The sequence below is a fragment of the Caretta caretta genome, chromosome 11 (assembly GCF_965140235.1).
Source record: "Caretta caretta isolate rCarCar2 chromosome 11, rCarCar1.hap1, whole genome shotgun sequence".
Taxonomy (NCBI): domain Eukaryota; kingdom Metazoa; phylum Chordata; order Testudines; family Cheloniidae; genus Caretta; species Caretta caretta.
In genome coordinates this window covers 74,526,350-74,548,773 of record NC_134216.1, presented here as the reverse complement: position 1 = coordinate 74,548,773, position 22,424 = coordinate 74,526,350, and the positions used below count along the sequence as shown (strand labels likewise).

Below are 22,424 nucleotides of genomic sequence, written 5' to 3'. Positions count from 1 at the left end.
CAGATCTCAGATGCACATGTGATTTATACAGTAAGTGTGTCTGTTGTCTGCACACGCGGATTTGTTATATACTACCTACCTTGACTCTTTCATGAGAATTAAGAAACACTGCTCTTCGAGGCTAACCTGAACACAAAGAACTCTGAAAGCATGAGGCAGGCAGCTAGTAAATGCTGAGACAGCTAACGGAGTGTGCTCTGTGTGGATAGCGTTGTGTACATATCCCAGCACGCGCACACACATATATATTGTGTTTGTGTATCAGGAGCTATGCAAACATTTTGGATAGAGGTAGGTGGGAAATGCTTTTCCCATCCTGTGAGGAAACTTGGAACGTACCCTAAACCCAGCAAGTAGCATGAGATTCCAGTCCAGATCTGTTTGCCTCAACGTCACCAGAACACCACTCATGCACCCTTTGGAAGGAGGGAACCCTCTGCGGGAGATTTAAGGCTGGATTCAGCAAGGCAGCTAAGCACCTGCTTAATTTTAAGCACATCAGTGGGACTATGCACATACTGAATGTTAGGTATGTGTGTACGACCTTCGCTGACCTGGGACCTTAAGAAGCTCCACCGGGGAGATTCTCTTCTCTGAAAACATGAGGTGCTCTGCAGCTGAGGAAGGCAGGATGGGCATCCCCAGTTGTGGGGCTCTTAGAGAATGCAGCTGGAAAAGAGCCTCAAAGCCTCGGTAGAGAGACTCACACTAGCCTGCAAACAATAGCATGCCATCTTGAGCCCTCCCAGTTGCTGTGTAGGGATAGCCCTGTTCTAATGAAGTGTTTCTCCTGTAAACTTCCTCCTTCATCTCTTCCCAGCTTCCAGAAACCACGGGGGCTGTACACACTTTGCCTAATCCCATGTTACAGAGATGAGTGCACACCTACAATGCACCCACAGCCAGCCTCACCCACCACATTCTAAAGGGCATAGGAGTGAGTCCCACTCTGGCTCATTTTAGCAGCTGCCGACAGAAACTCTTTCTCAGCTCCCAACTCACCTTACCGGGTGTTGAGAAACCCATTCCCCCAGCCTCCAATGGCCCTTCTAAGTCACAGCAGCAGTGTTTGACTGGCTATGGCAGTGCCAGCTCAGATACAAAATAGCACCACATGCTGCCCTCTTTGTGTGCCCCCTTCAGAGTCTTAATGAAAAAGAGCTACTGGGCCCGTTCAGAAGCAGGACTGTGGAAGGTTCATAAGGAGGTCAAAACAAAATCAATTTCCTCCCATACTAGGTCATACCCTGCACCTCAGAATGGGCTATTTCCTTACTTAGTTGCAGCTTTCAGTTCCCAGCCATGGCAGCCCTAAGGATGTTCAAAACATGGTTGGAAGGAACATTTGAGGATAAAGTGTGCTTTCCACTCCCCTCGTGCTCAAAAACAGCTGGCTCAGACTTTAAAAACAAAAACAAATCACCTTCAGGCATGGAACATTCCAGCCCAAAGATAGCACGTCTCACCAAATGATGATAAGCAGATGAAGGCACAGAGTTAGGATGGAAACTCTTGTGCAACCCTGCACTGTACAATATGCCTAGCTAAAGCAACCATCGCCACAGCCGCCAGGTTTGCTGCCCGCCATTTTGGCCACCACGCCAAGGACTGACCCAGGGGTTTCCAGAGGTACAAGCACATGCAGCTACAACTAAAAAGCCAATGTGAGAGCTGTGGGACAAATAGCCTCTGGGTTAGCCACAGAAAGCTCATCCTGGATATCTGAGGCACCCAATCACTTGAATCACCCCCCATTCACACACTTATGTGCTGTCCACCAGCAGGGAAGGAACTGGAGACCCCCAGAGATCAAGCTAGAGTTGCTACAGCTTGAGCTGAAGAGGTTCAGTCCAGCAGTGACGGCTGTATATCCCCCGTGGATCGGACATACGTAATGTACACGGGTTATACAGGCAAGGGTGACAGAGGGGACCAGTTAACAAAAACTGAGTTATTTCCACATAGATCTGAAGGGAGGATTTTGCCCTCACCCCTTAGATCTCCATTCTGACTGAGCCCTGGGCAGTCGGGCCATGGAGATAAGATGGCCCCAGCCTCCAGATAGCCATGCATCATTACCTGTACTGCGAGTCCAGGTGTGGGGAGGAGAGCGGGGCTGCATGTCCAGTATCCATGCAGGCAGCAGGAGGGAGCAGATGGAGTCTCTGCTGGGTGACTGTGAGGTGGGCAGTATGCTAGCTTGGGGTCTGGCCAGTGCAGCATAGAACAGCAGCCATGGGTGCCCTGTGAAGCTGGGGAGCATCCCACAGTCACACATCATCTCAGTCCAGTCCCTAGAAGGTGGGACATTAGTTCTGTAATGGTCTGTGGTTCGTGCTGTGGGACTTTGCTCTTATATTCCTAATGGTTCCTGGACCTGGTGCTCTCTTGTGCCCTGAGCTGCCCCTCTCTTCTGGCAGCAATGCTCTTCTTCATGCTATTGCAGGATGGGGAGAGCCACTGGCCCTTCTCATGCCCCTACATGGTGCTTTGGGGGAGACAGCAGCACCTGGGAGCAGGAATAGCTTAAGGGATAGGCTCTATCGGCCTGTGCCTAAGGCCCAAGGTTAATTGTGCGTTGTGTGAAAAAAGTATTGCCTCTTGTTTGTATTAAACCTGCTGCCTGTTAATTTCATTTTAGCATTGTGGAAAAGGGTCAATAACACTTCCCTATTCACAGCTAGGCACCTAAATACCTTTGAGAATCTGGGCCTAAGTCTCTAGCTCTCATAGTTAATGCCCAAAAATGTTACCTGAGCATAGCTGCTGCAGTGCTGCCTGCCTGAGTCTGCTGAGAGCCTGAGACACAACTGAACTTCCTCATTCATTTCACCAAGATGTTACCTCCAGGACCCACTGCTCTGGAGTGTGTCTAGCAGAGGAGTGGCCCCTTGCTGCTCATGAGTGGAAGTGGCCTTGCTGCTTTTCCTGGGTGGCAAAATGGACCTCATGCTACTGCCTGAGCAAGTAGCTCTCAGCAAATCCCACACCAGGGAGATAGCATGGGGGTGGGGCCCTGGGAAATCCTGTTTCTATAGCACCTGGCGCAATGGGACCCTCTAGGGACTATGATGATAATTACAAAGATAATCTGACCACCTTGTTGTCTTGGGTTTCTCCTGCTTTTCTCCCTTTGGGATTTTTGTTTCCCTTTTATTTATGGGTTTTCACTGTGGGCTGGGGAGATTTGATTCTGGCTGATTGTGGCTCTCTCTCTTTTTTTCCCCCTTGCCATTTATTTTTTTAATATTCATTTCTTCCACATGTGTTTTGTTTCAGGGGGAGGAAGATGGTTTTAGGGCAAACGGAAAACATTCATATGAATAGTATTGATTTTTTTTATTTATTTTTTTGGGTGGTGCTTTTGTGGGATGCCAACATCCTATCTAATCAACAGGCAGCTCTGTCACTCAAAAGTTAGACTAGCGGCTGAAAATATAGCTCTCTGTTCCAAGTCCCAGAGTTAGTCAAAAATTAGCTTTGAAGTAAAGATACCACTAAAATGAATAGCATCAGGAGACTTCCAGAGCAGAGGCGGTCTGAGAAGGGAAACGTACAAAGGAGGGAAACACAAAACAACAGCTTAGATTCTGCAGGATGCAGCAAAATCTGCAGCAACACCTTAAGAACATAAGAAAGGCCATACTGGGTCAGACCAAAGGTCCATCCAGCCCAGTATCCTGTCTACCGACAGTGCCAATGCCAGGTGCCCCAGAGGGAGTGAACCTAACAGGTAATGATCTAGTGATCTCTCTCGTGCCATCCATCTCCACCCTCTGACAAACAGAGGCTAGGGACACCATTCCTTACCCATCCTGGCTAATAGCCATTCATGGACTTAACCTCCATGAATTTATTCAGTTCTCTTTTAAACCCTGTTATAGTCCTAGCCTTCACAACCTCCTCAGGCAAGGAGTTCCACAGCTTGACTGTGCGCTGAGTGAAGAAGAACTTCCTTTTATTTGTTTTAAATCTGCTACCCATTAATTTCATTTGGTGGCTCCTAGTTCTTATATTATGGGAACAAGTAAGTAACTTTTCCTTATTCACTTTCTCCACTCCACTCATGATTTTATATACCTCTATCATCTCCCCCCTTAGTCTCCTCTTTTCCAAGCTGAAAAGTCCTAGCCTCTTTAATCTCTCCTCATATGGGACCCGTTCCAAACCCCTAATCATTTTAGTTGCCCTTTTCTGAACCTTTTCCAATGCCAACATATCTTTTTTGAGATGAGGGGACCACATCTGTACGCAGTATTGAAGATGTGGGCATACCATGGATTTATATAAGGGCAATAAGATATTCTCTGTCTTATTCTCTATCCCTTTTTAAATGATTTCTAACATCCTGTTTGCTTTTTTGACTGCCGCTGCACACTGCGTGGACGTCTTCAGAGAACTGTCCACGATGACTCCAACATCTTTCTCCTGATTAGTTGTAACTCAATTAGCCCCCAACATACTGCATATATAATTTGGGGTTATTTTTTCCAATGTGCATTACTTTACATTTATCCACATTAAATTTCATTTGTCATTTTGTTGCCCAATCACTTAGTTTTGTGAGATCTTTTTGAAGTTCTTCACAAGTCTGCTTTGGTCTTAACTATCTTGAGCAGTTTAGTATCATCTGCAAACTTTGCCACCTCTCTGTTTATCCCTTAAAGGAAGCATAGACTTTCTGCACCTGTGGATTTCTGTGACCGCTCCCATATAGACAGCAGCAGATGCGGTTCGGTTCAAAATACGCTCTGCAATGTATGTAATGGGAACTCTGTTATTGTTTTAAGTCAAATACAATCTGGCAATGAAGGATGTTTGGTCAGAAACCACATCCCTTCAGAGTAGCCTCAAAGGTAAATGCTCTGATTTCCATTGCTCCCAGTCACAGGGCTGCCGCTAGACAGAATGGGAACTCCTCTCTGGCTTCTCTCACCAATGGTGAAGCACAGGGGGTTTCTTCCTCTAACCTGCATAGTATTTTACTTCCCCAAGATTAAGGGCAGGGGGAGGAAACAGACGATAAACTTCTCGGTGGCTGCAAAAATCAATAACATCTGCTGCAGTTGTGAGCAGCTGGTTCGGAGAAATACAAAGCAGAGGTGCCCCAGTTTGTTGCCTGTTGCTCCTCCTCTCCCAGGGGCTGTCACTTAGGCAGCATGAGGCCTGAGAGCTGCTCCCACTCGGAAAACAAAAGCTATAGCGCTGACTGACGAAGGGGGAGAAGGCTAGCTCACAACCACGGACCTACGGGTGCTGTCTCTTTGCAGGATCCAGGCCTTAGGGAGGCTGTATGCAAGTCAAAAGTTAGTGTTTTCCCTGGACTGCACAATGCCACACGAGTGTAAGTAAGGGGGAATAAGATCCCTCAGGGGCTACCCAGAGCTCAGATCCAGGAACACAGGGGTAAGTGGGAGCTGCATATCTGCTATCCACTCAAACTGGTAGAAGGGGAACAAGGGGAGTCTGTGGTGTCACTTTAACCCATGGCTCCTGGTGTTCTGAGGCCTCCTTCCACAGGGGAGATGAGGCTATTACAGCGCATAGTTCCAGAGCCTGCCTGTTTAGCTCAGGCTACAGAGGTGTGGAGGGGTTGTCAGGTCTGGGAAAGGTACTCTGAGCATCACAGATCTTCCCCAGACCTGAAGACCTCCGTGTGGCTTGAAAGCTTGTCTCTCGCACCAACAGACGTTGGTCCAATACAAGATATTACCTCACCCACCTTGTCTCTCTAATATCCCAGGACTGACAAGGCTACTACAACACTGCACACAGTAATTTACTGCTGATAGAGACCAGTAAATTACCACCCCTTCTGCCTGGAGCAAGGAGGTACAATTCTCTCCTGGCAAAGCTATGTGTTGCCCTGCGCTCAGGGCTTTGCCACAAATCTAGTCCCATGCAACCAAGTTACATCTCAGTAAAGGCCTGATCCTGCTGCATTAATTTGCACAGTAGTACCTCCCTGCCCCAGCAGCCCCTCTGATTTCAGCGGGTAAGGTGTTAGCAGGGAGGAGGAGTGGAAGAAGCAAGGCTGTTGTAATAGTGCCATGCTATCACTTACTTTCCCTTCCTGTCTGACTGATTCTCTGACGGAAGGTGATCTCCTCTCACCTTCATTCAGAGACGCGAAGTGTGAGCCTTGATGGGAAATTATCTCAATAAACTAGGCACCATTAAAGGGCCTAACTACCTTTGCAGATCTGGGCTTCGAGCTTCAGCTTGTATAAATCATTATAACACTACTGAGGCTGATTACGCCAGCTAGAGACCTGGCCCCACAAGTAACGAAGCATTTTCTGAAATGCCTAAAGAAATAAAAAGCGCAGTGTTAAACTATTCATATTAATTCCAGGTCTTCACAGTTTGATTTCAACCAATGCCAACTTCACCCTGTACAGCAAGCACCATGGGGCTTTGGGCAAATTTCCTTTTACCAAGTGTCTGCTGTTGCGGCCACATTGTAAGTCAGGTTCCACTGATGTACTACAAAGTATTAAGAGGCACCAAGTGAAAGGGGAACTTCAGAATAGTCTTGTGTGGCACAAGCTACAACCTACTAGCAATGACGAGAAGCTGTTTTTGGTAGCGCTTTAAATGAAGCATTGCAGGCTGTAGATTTACCATAATTGTATCCTGTATGTTGACTGGGTTCAGTGGGTGGGTGCTGGGTGATATTGGTGGCCAGAAGGTTAGATTGCATGATCTAGTGGTCCCTTCTCACCTTAGAAAATATAATAGAGCGTTTCAGTGCCCATACAGTGTCCTTTTATAGTGTCTCCCAGCAGCAGATCACAAAATACCTTCTGATCATTAAGCCTTTCAAATTGCTGAGAGAGCTAGAGAAGTATTATAACGGAGGTCCAGAGATGCTAAGGCCCAAATTCTCAAAAGGTATTTAGGCACCTGACTCCCATTACCGAAATGGGAATAAAGCTCCTAAGTACCTCTGAGGGTCTGGGCCTAAGCAATTTGCCCAAGATCAGAAAGGAAATCAAAGAGTACTGAGATCTGCAAACTGCCCACTCTGCACTTTAACCTCACCCTGCATTTTAACCATTCATCCTTCTATTAAAACATCTTAGTGTAACCCTTCCATCAGTTGGAGTCAACAGCAAGGGCTGGGTTTAATATCAACAATGCAACACAGAACCAGCTCAAGCCTCCACCCAGTAACCTGGGAGAATTACACACCACCTCCTGGGCACCTCTGAGAAGCAATACTTCCCCTCTCGCAAGCACAGAGTCTGAGTGTAGAAAAGAACCATTTAATAAAAAGGGAGAAAGGAACCCAGCATTAACTTGGGAAAACATCACAAGCAGGATTCATAAGCATAAAATCACATAAAAACACTCACCCCAGAGTACATTAGACAGTGTCCTTTTGCCACAGACCAACAACCAAAAGTTCCTTTAACAAGCCCCCCTCTTCTCCCTCCACCACACCTCATTCACAGTTGTTGCCCTTAGTCAGTGAAGACCCAGAGTTCACAGGTGCATCTCCATGAGTTCATCTCCCACCCTGGCTGGGGCAGGAAAGGCACCTTCCTCACTCTGCTGTACAGGCACTCACTTCGCCATCAGCTTCTCCACCTCCTCTAGGATGTCTTGAGACCCCACCCCTGAACACAGCTCTCAGCAATTTCAACCCTTAGTGGGGGAGCCCCACTCCTAGGGCACACTAGACAGTCTTTACTATCAGAGACACTGCTCCAAAGCAGGTCTAAGGCTTAAACCTGGTTCTCAGTAATATCAGCCCTACTAACCTGCAACAAAAAACTCTCAGTTGAGTCTTAATCAGCTCTACTATTATATGACAAAGACAGTAAACAACAAATCACATCTGCAACCTTTCATGGCATCCCAAACACAAATACCTCTCTCTCAACGTCACTGGGCTTTGGCACCCCAGCCCCTAGCCTAGCAAGTGCAATTTAAGTGAGGGTGAGCCCCTCAGTGCAGGCCTGCCAAGCACAGTTGTGCTGCCACTCATTCACACAACAAGGATAACAACCCTTTATTACCTCTGCCCCTAATAACAAAGTGACTTGTGATCCAACACCAGCCAAAAACGATCATTTGGGCAAAGCATTCCCATCATGCTGAGCACCTAGGCAAGGTGGGTATGTCCATGCAAACAAGGTTGGCTCCTGAAGTCCTCTTCCCCCACTCATTACTAGATGTCAGGGGAGAGCTCATTCAGACCCTGCACAAGCAAAGTTTTGACCCTGAAAAGGAAGATTTGCCAGTGATTCCAAGCTGTCCACTAGGACTTCTCTATTGCTATTGATTTGACATGGAAGATGCTTAGATAACACGGTGATGAGCAGCAGCATAAAACCCTAAGTTAAATAGCTGGATGGATCGGTTTACAATGAACTTGGTAAGCACCATGAAGCAGCAAACTGTTCAGAGTTTCTGAAGGCAATACACACTTGTACTGCTATTTCAGAGAGGCTATGCTGAAACAGTAGTCAGCTGATACCAGTTCTTGTTACTCTGCATTTGCCACACATAAGATCAGTGTCTGCTGGTTTTCCCTGGGCTAGTAGGAGTTAGGGAAGCTGTGTAAGCGATGCACTCAGGAAGGGAGCAGATGAGTACCTCAAAAGCAGCCACCAGCTGAATCCCTTGACAGGCTTTGAAGAGTGCCTTTCTCAGGATAAAAGGATAATAAATGTGTAGCAGTGCCTTGTGCAAGTAGGTGAAAGGTGTGGGAGAAAACACAGAAAAGTTGGTGTAACTCGATGACACCAGTAAGAGTCTATAGGAATTAAACAAAGTCCTATAGAAAATGCTGAAAATACTCAAGACTCTGAATCTTGACTATGCCGATTTACACCAGTTGACAATTTGGCCCTATAGCGTTTCACAGATTATACCGGCCTATAGTTCTGCTACACACAAAAACTGTTAAAAAGTGTTGAGGGCAAAAAGAGTAGGAAATACCAGGATTAAGGGGGCTTGCCCATCCTTAATTCAGCCCCCGAGTGTATTTGCAGTATGAGGCAGTCTTTAATTACATGATCACATACTGTTTTCCCACAACACCCCTGCCTCTTTCAGTGCCCATGGTGGACAGTGCTCAGAATGAGCACCCATTCAATATTGTGTTTTATCCTCATTGTTCAGTGTTCCGCCCTAGGCCTTATTTACTGCATACTATTCAAACCCTGCTCTGAAGACAGAATTATTACTTTCCCTATGTGCTTTTCTATGCTCCTCACTGTAGTATCTGAGTGGTTCACAAGCATGAATGAATTTATATTACAACACCCTGGGGAGATGACCGGTTAACATTATCCCCATTTTACAGATGGGGAACTGAGACACCGAGGGTATGTCTACACTGCAATTAAAAATCTGCTGCTGGCCCATGCCAGCTGACTCAGGCTCATGGGACTTGGGCTGCAGGGCTGTTTCATTGCAGTGTAGATTTCTGGTCTCAGGCTGCACTCTGAGCTCTGGGACCACAGCCACTGACTTTCATTTTTCCTGTTGGGTGCTCCACCCCTGCTCCACCCTGAGACCCTGCCCCCACTCCTCCCCTTCCCGCAAGGCCCCTCCCTCACTCATCCTCTTCCTGTTCCGTTCTTCCCCCTTCCCCCAGACCCTCCCCTCAATCCACCTCTTCCTGGCCCGGCCCAGCCCCGCTCTGCCTCCTCCCCCCAGCAGCCCCTGCCCACTGACAAACAGCTGATTGGTGGGTGGTGGGTGCTATTTTTTCCAAGGGTGCTCCAGCCTGAGAGCACCTCAGAGTCAATGCCTATGTCTGGGACTATCCCACTTCACAGGGTCCTAGAGACCAGCAGGCTCCAGCCCAAGCCCAGCAGTCTACAGTGCAATGAAACAGCCCCGCAAGCCCAAGTCCCATGAGCCCGAGTCAGCTGGCACAGGCCAGCCATGACTTTTTAATTGCATTGTAGACAGACCCAGAGAGACGAAGGTCAAAAGTATCCACTAATTTTGGATGCCGATTTGAGACATTTAGGACCTGTTTTTTCAGAACACTTATCATTACATAGCAATTTGTGCGTCCAATTCACAGCTCCCATTGACTTCACTTGTAGCTGTGAGTGCTCAGCACATCTGCAAATAAGCCCCACAGAGTCTGAAGTTGGATACCCAGAAAATGAGAAACACAGTTAGTGGCCACCTGTTAAAAATTTGGTTTAAGCAACTTATCCAGCCACACCCAGCAACTCAGTGGCAGAGGTAGAATCCAGTTCTCCAGGGCAGCTTTCAACCGCCTTAACCACAAAACCATGCTTCCTTTTCCTGTAATCCCCTTCCTCACTCACTGCACACCTTCCAACTACAGCAGCACATGAGGTTGGGGGCTGACAGACAAAACTCTGATTCATCTCCTGAGCAGGTCCATCCCGTGCACTGAATGAGACAGGACTCCAGTGGAGAAAAAAATAGCATGTGATCATGTAACGAAAGATTGTATCATACTGCGTACCCACAAAGGGGCTCAATTAAGGTTTCATAAGCAAAAATTCTGGTATTTCCTAACTTTTGAGTGCTTAAATTTTCAACCTCCCTAATGTTCCTTTAATGTATTTTTTGTATATAATTTCCTAGGTAATTTAAAAAGCAAACTGAAAATACAGAAATTCCCTCATGTGGAATCACATTAACACCCACATGGGTCATCAGCAGGGTTGGACTCTTTAGATTCCAGCACAGGCCTCTGCCCCTTGAACCAATTAAGTAACTGACAGCAGTAATAGGTTGTCATCTTCTGAATAACAAAACTCCTTCATAAAGCAGTGTGAGGTCTGTGAATGAAAAGCACTATATAAAAACTAGGTATTATTATTATTGTTATAGGGACCAGCCACTGTAGGGCCATGACACACACACTTTGCCAGTGGGTTTCAGACAGTGTTATTGACGGTGGAGGAATGGTGAGACTCAGAAATCGTGGTTCCATTCCAGGTCTTGAGGGCAGAGTGCTCTAGTAGCTACAGGTTCTTCTGTTCCTCTTTCCCCTAAGCCTGACTTCTTCTACCCATTCCCTCCAGCCTGTCTTTCTCCTAGTCCTGTCTCCCTCCCTACCCCTCAGCCCAGTCTCCATGCACCAGATTTTCAAAATAGCTCAGCACTCAGGAGTTCCCATTTTGATATTGATGAGCAGCTTCTCAAAAGAGTTTAGCATGTAACAGTACAACAGAAAAGTACAGCATTATCACAAAGGTTTATCACTGCTTCTTCCTCCAGTGTCTTTGGTACTGTAATATTTTTGGAAGTTAAAGCGCTACATAAACAGGATTCCTCTGGGCCCTACACCCCATGGGAGTTACCTGGACCTTACTAAATATAAGTCCCATGGCCTTACTAAATATATCTTGAATGTGTAGCTGCATCATATACTGTATCACAGACAAATGCTTTTTGTCAGTTGTGGTGCACTTTGTTTGGAAGCTGAGAATATCCCTAGTAAATCTCTCTCCCCTCTTCTGACTGATTTATTTTCTTACATTTAGATTCTGCCTAGAGTTTGTACCCATGCAAACAAACAAAATATCACACAGTACCAAAACATTGCAGGTACTTCTGAATAAAGAGACAACAATTGCAGTGAATATATGGGTCTATTGCTGCCAGCCAGACCTGCTCCCTTGTGGTGTTGATCATTATTTCTGGAAGCATCACCAACCCATCAGATAAAATGACATTTTAGTCTAGGATATAAGAGAAGATACAGGCACCTGAGAGTAGGGCTATTTTGTTACTTTTATGTCTCAAATAAATAAATAACACTGGAGGCATGCGAAAATGCACACTCTTCTGAACGACATACTGGTTTTGCCCTATTCCTTTGAAATTAGACCCCCAGGAAAGTTTCAAGGCAAGCATTAATAGGTAGCTAATGCTGACCAGGTGCTCCTTGTGGAAAACATTTCCGCCCCAACAACAAACAAGGGGCTGTGGGAAGGATGGGGGTCGGAAATCACATTTTTAAAACATTTTCCTGTTGAAATGCTAATGAAAATGCAAATCAGATTCCATGGGGGGAGCAGGTATCGTTTCAATTTAAAAGGCAGGTTCACGGTGGAAGTAGCCATCGTTCTATCAGTAGCAACTTTGTAATTTTACTCAGAGGGCTGAATTCCCTCCTTTCCACCATGGCTCAGATTCCCAAGGACTCATGGAGCTATATCAGCAAGGGATGGGTTCATGAATATAAAGGCACTGGAATGGGATTCAAAAGCTACATATTCAATTCCTGGTTCCCTCACAGACTTTTTGTGGGACGTTGGGCAAGTCACTTAATCTACCCTGTACTTCCATGCCCCACATCTGTAAATGGGGAACAATATTCACTACCTCACTGAGATGAGAGTGAAGTTCATTGGGAGTTGCTCAGACACCACAGTGAGGAGAGCTAACTGGAGCCAGAGTGAAAGCTAGTGGTTCCACACAGCTGTCTGCTTTACAGCCATAGTCCACCCTGGTGTAAGGGTACAGCTCCGCTTCCTCAGTTGAGCCGCTCTTACTTATGCCAGCAGTGAATCCTGTCCTTATGGCGAGGCCCAGCACTGCCTGGCTTTGCTTTAAAGTCCTCTCACCCATACCATATAATCTGCAGTGTCACAGGCCCAGAGCCTCAAAGGTATTTAGGTGCCTAACTCCCATGGGGATAGGGCCCAGAGGAATCCTGTTTGTATAGCACTTTAACTCCCATGGGAGTTAGGCACCTAAATACCTTTGAGGATCTGGGCCACAGTCACTCTATAAGTAGCCATGGGCCAGAAGACTGTGTGGTCAAGTTCCCCACTGGCATATTCAAAAAGGCAGCCACTCCAATGCAGAGCTGAGGGGAGATGCAATCTCTCAGAGGTGCCTTTCACTTGACCCCAGGTGAAAGTCTGGGTCTCACAGCACGTATTGAAAAGAGCAGGGGCTATTCCTGTGATCCATACAAAGATGGTTCTTATCATAGCCTGTGCGTGAGCCACGGCTAAGTGCATAGCAACTGCCACATCTGCCCACACAGTCACTGCGTTATCAGTCCAGTTTCTCTCTCATCCCTTTCCAAAGTACTCCGTGCCCTGTGAAACCAAATCCTATACCTAGGGCCCACCCTAGCCGCTGTTTGCCAGGTAGGCCAGTCTCCCTACACAGTCTTGCACACTGTAAGGCAAGAAGGGACAATCATGATCATCTAGTCTGACCTCCTGCATATTGCAGGCCACAGAACCTCACCCAGCCACTCCTGTGATAGGCCCCTCACCTCTGGCTGAGTTACTGAAGTCCTCAAATCATAGTGTAGAGTTCCACCATTTATTCTAGTTCAAACCAGCAAGGAACCCGTGTCCCATGCTGAAGAGGAAGGCAAAAATCCACTGCATTTCTGCCAATCTGACCTGGGGGGAAATTCCTTCCCAACCCCAAATATGGCAATCAGTTAGAGCCTGAGCATGTGGGCGAGACCCACCAGCCACATACCTGGAAAGAATTCTCTGCAGTAACTCGGAGCCCTCCCCATCTAGTGTCCCATCACTGGCCGATGGAGATATTTGCAAATAGCAGTCATAGATGGGCCACATATATTGTAGGCAATCTCATCATACCTTCCCCTCCATAAACTTATCAAGCTCAGTCTTGAAGCCAGTTAGGGGTTGTTGTTTTTTTGGCCCCACTGCTCACCTCGGGTGGCTGTTCCAGAACTTTACGCCTCTGATGGTTAGAAACCTTCATCTGATTTCAAACCTAAACTTGTTGATGGCCAGTTTATATCAATTTGTTCTTGCATCCTCACTGACCCTTAACTTAAATAACTCCTCTCCCTCCCCGGTATTTATCCCCCTGATTTATTTATAGAGAGCAAGCATATCTCCCCTCAGCCTTTGTTTGGTTAGACTAAACAAGCCAAGCTCTTTGAGTCTCCTCTCGTAAGGTAGGTTCTCCATTCCTCGGATCATCCCAGTAACCCTTCTCTTCACCTTTTCCAATTAGAAGTCATACTGTCAAGGGAAAGATCTTGTAAATTAAAGCCGATACCAGGGTTACGGCAGGGGTGGCACCCCAGTACTCAGATTCAAACAAAACTGTGTCTGGGGGGGTCTGCTTTCCGACAGACTGTATAGTTGTATCATCCAGCCTGATGCGTGGCAAGATATCCTAGCTCTTACAGAGCACTTTTCTTCCATAGCGCTCTCAAAGGGTTTTACAAAGGAGGTCAGCATCATGATCCCCATTTTACAGATGGGGAAACTGAGGCACGGGTCAGGGAAGTGACTTGTCTCAGGTGACCCAGCAGGCCAGTGGCCCAGCCTGGAATTAAACCCATGTACCTTGAGTCCCAGTCCCTTGCTCTATACCCTTGGTCCTAACCCCTTTTCCTCAACCTCCTTGCCACAATTCCGTTCTCCCAATGCACTCCAGCCACCTCCTGAAGGGGGAGGCCTGGTAGCCCTGTGCACACTCTCCTCTATTATTGTTGAGAGAAGGGAACGGCAGGCCCTACACTCCATTCCCAGTCTGTGAAGGGCCAGCAAGTGAGGCACAATGCCCCCCAAAATCCACCTTCAAGGTAGCTTGTCACATGCCCATTTTCCCCCACCACCCTTTGTGCCTCAGTTTCCCCATATGGGAGACAGGTCTAATGCTTACCTACCTGAGAGGTGTGTTGAGAGGCTTAGTTCATTAATGTTCAATTAAAGTGCTGTGAGATCCACTGATGCAACGTGCTGTAATTCTAGACAGCCAGCTGAGATCCCAGGACTCCCCAGGTTCCAGTTCACTTCCATTCCCAAGATTTATCCAGCCTCAGGCCAGATTCTGTGCTACACCATACAGGAGGCACAGCACAGGCACCCAGGGTCAGTGGTGGCTCTACACCCACCTAATATTGGGCTTGCTGGGGACTTAAATCCCTGGTGTAATTTAGAGCAGCCCCATGGCCTCTATCTTGCTAAATTGAACTGCCCAAACTAACTGGAATGGAGAGCATTCTGGCCACAACCCCAGCCACCCCTACACCAAATGCTGTGCAGGAAAGCAGAGTATGGCTGCCTATACCTCCCCATTATCAGCCTGAACCCCTTTCATCTCTACACCCAGTATATGGCTAATCTTGGGCTCCCTGACACCTTCCCCTCCCCATGCCTCAGTTTCCCCATGTGTAAAACGAGGTTAAAGATACAGACCTCCTTTGTAAAGCCCTTTGAGACCTACTGATGCTAAGTGCTGCATGACATCTAGACATAGTACCATAGCATTTTCCCTGGACACGTGACACAGGGATTTAAGGAAGTGCAGTGTTTAACATTTGCTCCACCCCAAGCAAAGGACTATCCCATGGTGTCTTTCTCCTTCCTCTGCTTCGTTATTCCCCCCACCCTCTCCAACCAATGGGGCTGTAGCAACACAAGTGCAAAGGAAAGCCTTGTCTGTCTTCTGTTGGCACACATTCACACACACAAGCCACTTCTGTCAGGGCACACCCAACATGTAAGCTTTTCTAAGTGGCCCTGGGCAGTCAGTCAAGTCCTGAACTCTTCTACAGAATGTGGGTGTAATTAGATAATTAATAACTTTTTTAAAAAGGCTAAATGGAAGCTTTCCTTAGAGAGAGGAAATAATTATATATCATTTTTGATATGTGAGCTGAGTCAGCCCTCGCAGGGGAGATACAGTGTCTTCCATGAAAAGCCAAAAAATTACGCGGGGTGTCTCCTGGGCAGTCGTGGCTTACAGTGCTTGCCTCGCTAGTCTGAGAAGCCGTGGCTGGGCAAATGAACAGCAGCACGTTCATTATTCTTCCTGCGCAGGAAGGAGTCTGCTGGCACAAGAGCCCCTGTTATCCAGTCGTGCTGAAGCGAGATGAGCTCAATACTCCTTGGTGAGATTTAACCACCTGAGCCGAAAGGGTGTTTAGGAGACATTGTGCGGGGCGTGGGTTGGATGGACCCATGGAGCTAGGCTGAAGGGCCACAGATGGATTGAAATGATGAGCTTAACTGTGTGTTTTAAAAGGCCCTAGAGCCCTGGCTCTTTGGATTCGCCCAGGGACATCTAGCTGAAATTTGCTGACTGGCTGGAATGGTGAAGGTTAAACAACACAGTCAGCGCATTACTGATCGGCCCTACAGCTTCCCTAGGCTCCAGGAACATGACGCATGGACCCAGACCCAGGCCTGCACAGGCTGCATGATGAAAGGGCTGCTTCCATCTCTGGATTTAAGCCTTTCGCTGCCATCCCGCAAGACGCTCTGGAGAGGCTGTAGAACTGCAGACTAGATTTAAGCTGTGCAGCCTGCTGTGGCATAGAAATCAGTGGCCTTGTTTTTCTAAGTGCATGGAAGCCTGAGGCACGCACCCAGACTACTGCCCCCAAAGGGTGGGGAGTAACTGTGTGTATTTGCAACAGGGGCAGCTTCATTGTACAGGGAGAACAGGTAGTCACTGTGAGTGGGTGCTTGGCATTGGCCTACCCCCACTCCCATGAAAGTCAAAGGCAGTTTTACATTATTTTGCTTTAAAATGTAACATAAAATAGGCAAGTTCTCCTGAGCAGAGCATTATATCTTCACATGTTGTTTAATTAACAGGTCCCATGCAGGGTTTCTGGTACTTTGAATTCTCCAGGCTGGTGAGGGAATGGGGACAGGGAAAATTCCATCTGTACTTTAACATTCCAAATATGCAACCATCAGCACAAGATAAAGTGAGGGTATTTTGCCTCTGTACAGTAAAATAACTATACCTTGACTAGCCCGCATAGCAAAAAAAAAAAAAAATGATGATGTGCCAGGTACTATATGTGTAACACAGACACCATTGGCTTGATTTCATAATGCAATATATAATGTGACACTCACTTTAAACATGTAATTCAAATAGGTATGGGTCACTGAGTCTCTTTCTCAGGCAAAACTATCCTGGGTAGTTCTTTGTTTGGAAAAGGTTTCTAAGGAATTAAAGGGTTTGGGTTTGGGTTTGGGTTGAGTTAAATGTGCTGGGAATAAATCCTGACAGGTGCATGTTGGTGTCACGGACATTCATGTAGCAGAAATCTTGCTTCTGGGCCAGAAGGCTGTGGGTTCAAGTTCTGCGCCACAACTTGGGGTCACGTGACAGCTGAGAGGAACTCGTCCATTAGGGTTCACAGGGTTTTTAGTTAACCCAGGTCAGATGGCTTGGTTGTCATGGGTTCATAAACTCCAGACAGTGGCTTGGAGCTTCAGATTCACATCAACACCCCCAGCCATGGAGGTTTTCAAATTTTGGTGTAAAATTTTCACACAGCCCTAGCTCGTATCTAGTGCTGGTTCTGCTGCACAGCGCGGTACTTACAAAGGGGCTGCAATTATCAAGGGCATTAACCTGAGATCCCCTCTGTCCTTCTCTTAGCAGATGATAAAATTCCATAGTGCTTTTCTTAGGGAGTTGATAAAATGCCCCAGTGTTCTATGAGCATAACACTAGCCCTGCTTGTAAGTAACTGCATTGCCATGCTCAGATCCTCAGCTATGGGGAAAACAGTGGATGTGATATATCTTGACTTTAGCAAAGCTTTTGATACGGTCTCCTACGGTATTCTTGCCAGAAAGTTTAAAAAGTATGGATTGGATGAATGGACTATAAGGTGGATAGAAAGCTGGCTAGCTTATCGGGTTCAATGGGTACTGATCAACAGGCTCAATGCCTAGTTGGCAGCTGGTATCAAGCCCCGGGGGTCGGTCCCAGATGTTGGTCCTGGGGCCGGTTTTGTTCAACATCTTCATTAATGGATTGCACCCTCAGCAAGTTCATGGATGACACTAAGCTGGAGGGAAAGGTAGATACGCTGGGAAGTAGGGATAGGGTCCAGAGTGACCTAGACAAATTGGAGGATTGGGCTAAAAGAAATCTGATGAGGTTCAACAAGGACAAGTGCAGAATCCTGCACTTAGGACAGAAGAATCCCATGCACTACTACAGGCTGGGGACTAACTGGCTAAGCAGCAGTTCTGCAGAAAAGGACCTGGGGGTTACAGTGGATGAGAAGCTGGATATGAATCAGCAGTGTGCCCTTGTTGCCAAGAAGGCTAGCAGCATATTGGGCTGCATTAGTAGGAGCATTGCCAGCAGATCGAGGGAAGTGATTATTCCCCTCTATTTGGCACTTGTGAGGCCACATCTGGAGTATTGCGTCCAGTTTTGGGCCCCCCACTGCAGAAAGGATGTCGACAAATTGGAGAGAGTCCAGTGGAAGGCAACAAAATGATTAGGGGGCCGGAGCACAAAAATGATGCGGAGAGGCTGAGGGAACTGAGGGAATTTGATTTGAGGGATGATTTAACTGGGAATTGGTCCTGCTTTGAGCAGGGGGTTGGACTAGATGACCTTCCGGGGTCCCTTCCAACCCTTATATTCTATGATTCTATGATTCTATGATACCAGCCTTCAACTACCTGAAAGGGGGTTCCAAAGAGGATGGAGCTCGGCTGTTCTCAGTGGTGGCAGATGACAGAACAAGGAGTAATGGTCTCAAGTTGCAGTGGGGGAGGTCTAGGTTGGATCTTAGGAAACACTATTTCACTGGGAGGGTGGTGAAGCACTGGAATGGGTTCCCTAGGGAGGTGGTGGAAACGCCATCCTTAGAGGTTTTTAAGGCCCAGCTTGACAAAGCCCTGGCTGGGATGGTTTAGTTGGGATTGGTCCTGCTTTGAGCAGGGGGTTGGACTAGATGACCTCCTGAGGTCCCTTCCAACCCTAATCTTCTATGAATCTATGGCAAGTTTATATCCAGCATAAAATGCACCCTAATTAGCACACCTGAGTATCGCATCATAGTATCATCATTCGTGGAAACATCTAACCTTCTTTTTGACTCCTGCTAAACTCTTGGCCTTTAAAATCTCCTGTGATGGAGTTCACTGCCAACATTTTTCCTCTCAGTAGTTTTAAGATGTATTATCATTTCATGTCTCTAGGTGGCTCCGGGTGTTGTGTTATGAGAGAAGGTAAACAGGAGCATCTGAATCACATTCTCTACACCATTCATCACTGCATCTATTTCTACCATGTTAGCTCTTGTTTGTGTCCTCACTAAGCTAAATAATTCTGAACTAATCCTAAAGTTCCCGTCCCTGAATGTCAGGAAGTCTATCTCACCTGGAAGGCTTTCCATGCCTCTATGGGTGCTTGTGGTGGTTTGAATCTGGATTCATGAAAGCAGCTCTGTTCAGGATAGCACTGTAATACATGCTTCACTTTAAGCCTATGTAGAAATCAATGGACTTGTTTTTAAAATGGATGGAGGCCTAAAAGACTGCTGGTGGGGTGGGGAGTAAACATTAAGGCTGTGTCAGTTTAGGTTTAAGTATAATCCTGAAAAAGAATAGATTTAGGCCTTGTTTTCCTGAATCATTGCCTTGATTTGTAAGAGAAAAGGGCTTATCAGAGAACAGGCATAGGAAGATGTCCAGTATGATATGTTTGTTTTTTCTCTCTTTTATTCTAGACTGTCCAGTGTCTGAGACTGAAGTGGAATTGGGACATATCCAAGTTTGTAGCCTCTGAAACCTTAATAACCTCAAGTAAACTGGTCCAAAAGAACCCTCTAGACCTCCCTAGCTCTGAACTCTTGCAGAGCACTTAGACTGAGTGGAAAAACAGCACCGAAGCGAATGGGCTGAAATTTTGCAACATTTCTCCCCAAGAGACTGCCCCAGAATGAAAGAAAAGAAAGGAAAAGAAAACCATGTTGATTGTGTAGTGTCGTTGGGTTTTTGTTTGTGGGTGTGTTTGGTTTTATTTTATTTTTTTCTGAACATCTTAATTCAGGAATACATTTATGAGAAATCTTTCGGGTTGGATTTTATCTTCCCTTTGCTGTATTCTTTTTTTTTAAATGTATATTTTTAACTCAAAATGATTTCTTGTACAATAACATCAAAACTGGACCAAGGCGCTCAGAAAAAAAACATCATGGCCTCCCCAAATCCTGCATGATTTGTTTCAAGTAAAGTCTGGATTACAGATTCTGCTCTCCATACACCCATCACCTCTTCCAATTGCTCCATGATTTGTTACAGCTCAACCCTTTGTTAATGTTTCATTTTCTGTTCCAGTGTATATGTTGCTTATTTGTTTTATTTATTGAGATATTTTTTAACAAGCTAAGAGACTGCAATGTGGCTGTGTATACTGCTTCTCTTGCCACTAAAAATAAAGATGTCCTGCAGCTACCGGAGGTATTTGATTTACTTTGTGATTTCACTGTCCAACACTTAAGCAAAAAGGACACTAAGTTCTTTATTTGTTACTTTCACCTTGTCTACATTTAAACTGCCACACCAGTCACTAAAATCAGTTTCACAGGTTATAGGGCTTACTACAGTGGTAATACAGTGAAATTCTATGTCTTGTGTTATGTAGGTCAGATTAGATTATCTAATGGTGCTGTCTGACCTTGGAATCAATTAAACCAGCACAAACCTCTATGTTTAATTGATTTCAGACTGTCTTATATTTGGTTACTAACTGACTTAAGCTAAATGGATATAAGCCAAATTTAAACCAGTTTTAGAGTGTCCTCCCAGGGGTTTGCACTAGTTTAACTAAACTGATTTTAAATCATACCTTTGATGCAACTTTTATTAAAGTCAAATTCTTTCTTAAATAAAATATAATGCCACTTAACAGTGTATCTATTTCTGAATTACTTTCTCTAAAAATGAGCACTTCTTTTATTATTGTGTACTATCTATATGATGGTAGTACCTAGAGGATTCTGTCAGCTAGGGGCTGTACTTAGTGGGTGAAAGTCCCTGCCCCAAAGAGCTTACACAGAACACATACAGATAAGTGAATTGCCCTGGGTCACAAAGCATATCAGTAGATAAACTAGGTCTGTTAACTGCCAGAGCAGTGGATTATCTCCCAGACCTTGGAAGTCTTCATGAACTATGTGTGTTTGGGAAGGCTAAGGCAGTAGTGGTGTTTTGCCAGTGAACGTCATAATCATCTCTGTAAGTAGCAGGTTGTCTCCAAAGCTAAACTGCTTACAGGGAGGCTTAGTTCATCAAGTCGGTCACAAATTTTCCAATTCAGTATCAGCTCACAGTTGTTAGTGGTTTTTGCAAAAGCAATATTGTGACGTTAAATTATTGTACAGAGACCCAGGTCCCTGTCCTGCAAAGACTGGGTAGTCCCATTAACTTTAATGGGATGTCTAGTATGACCCAGTGAAAGAAACAGGCAGTTCCAACATAATCCAAAGTACTGTTAGCCTCTATTGTCAGATGGGACAACAGAATGCATACCATGTTCTATCATGTTGGTCCTTGTTACTACTACACGTTATGGCTGCTAAAAAAAACCCCACAAAGTATATTTCACAAAAAAACAAAAAATATTAAATTTTTTGTCTGGAATTTCCCGTAATTTTTTTTTTAATTTTTCAAAATTGTCTGAAAAGTTTTGTTTAATTTCAATGGGGCAGAAAAAAACTCACTTCCTTTCACTTTTTGACTTTTTTCTGTGTAAAGTAAATGATAAAAATGTGAGAGAAAGTGTTTTTCTCCATCAAAACAGATTGAATTTCATTAAAATATTCAAAATTTTTCATTTCAAAAATTTTTTGTTAAAAATGCAAACATTCTGAGCAAAATAATATTTTCTCAATTTTTTTTTGCTGTGATCAAAGAGATATATTTCATCAAATTTCAACCAGCTGTACTGAACACCTATATTTAAAATAAAAAGGTATGTAGGAAAATTACAATAAAGTCACCTATTTTGGCTTTGGAATCATCATTCATCCATCCACATACACTCTATCTGAGACCTTTCTCCCAATTCGTGTTATCTACTCATAGGACCCGCATCATTATAGTATCTCAGCATCTCACAAGCTTTGAATGCAACCCCTTGCAAGGTAGGGAAGTGCTGATCTCCCATTTTACAGATAGGAAACTGAGGCACAGGAAGGCTAAATGACTTGCCCAATGTTCCACAGGAAATCTGTGGCAGAGCAGCAACTTGAATACAGATCTTCCAACTTCTAGATTAGTGCCCTAACCACTGGACCATTCTTCCTCTCAATGCTCCTATTTAGCTAAAGACTGTTAGATAGAACCTTGTGGAGCCGAAGCTGTGTGGATCAGAAAAGGTGTACTTGTCAGCATTACTTATACACTCTGTCTTCACATTCACCTTAGCACCAAAATAATAAACAATAGACCATAGATAGGGCCACTTTACCAGAGACTGACCTTCCTTTTAGCATCACTCAGAGGCTCTCTGTCAAACCTGTTGGTGCTACAGACTCTGAAGCAGAGTTTCCAAATTCCAGGCCATAAATAATGTGCTTAAGAAGAAATCATTCTGAATGGGAATTCCTTTAAGAAACATTCACCTTGGATTTGAAAACAGGGATTAATCATCAAAATTGACTGTTTGTTCTTATGCCCTAACTAACA

General features: G+C 45.4%; 1 protein-coding gene across 1 annotated transcript in view; it reads left to right on the top strand.

Annotated features, from left to right (window-relative positions):
• Nucleotides 1-20,189, top strand: part of TWIST2 (twist family bHLH transcription factor 2) — a 72,403-nt gene extending 52,214 nt beyond the window's left edge. The window contains exon 2 of the mRNA XM_048869488.2: nucleotides 19,463-20,189. The gene's annotated coding sequence lies outside the window, so the exon portion shown is untranslated. The remainder of the gene's footprint in view (nucleotides 1-19,462) is intronic.
• Nucleotides 20,190-22,424: the final 2,235 nt, after the last annotated feature.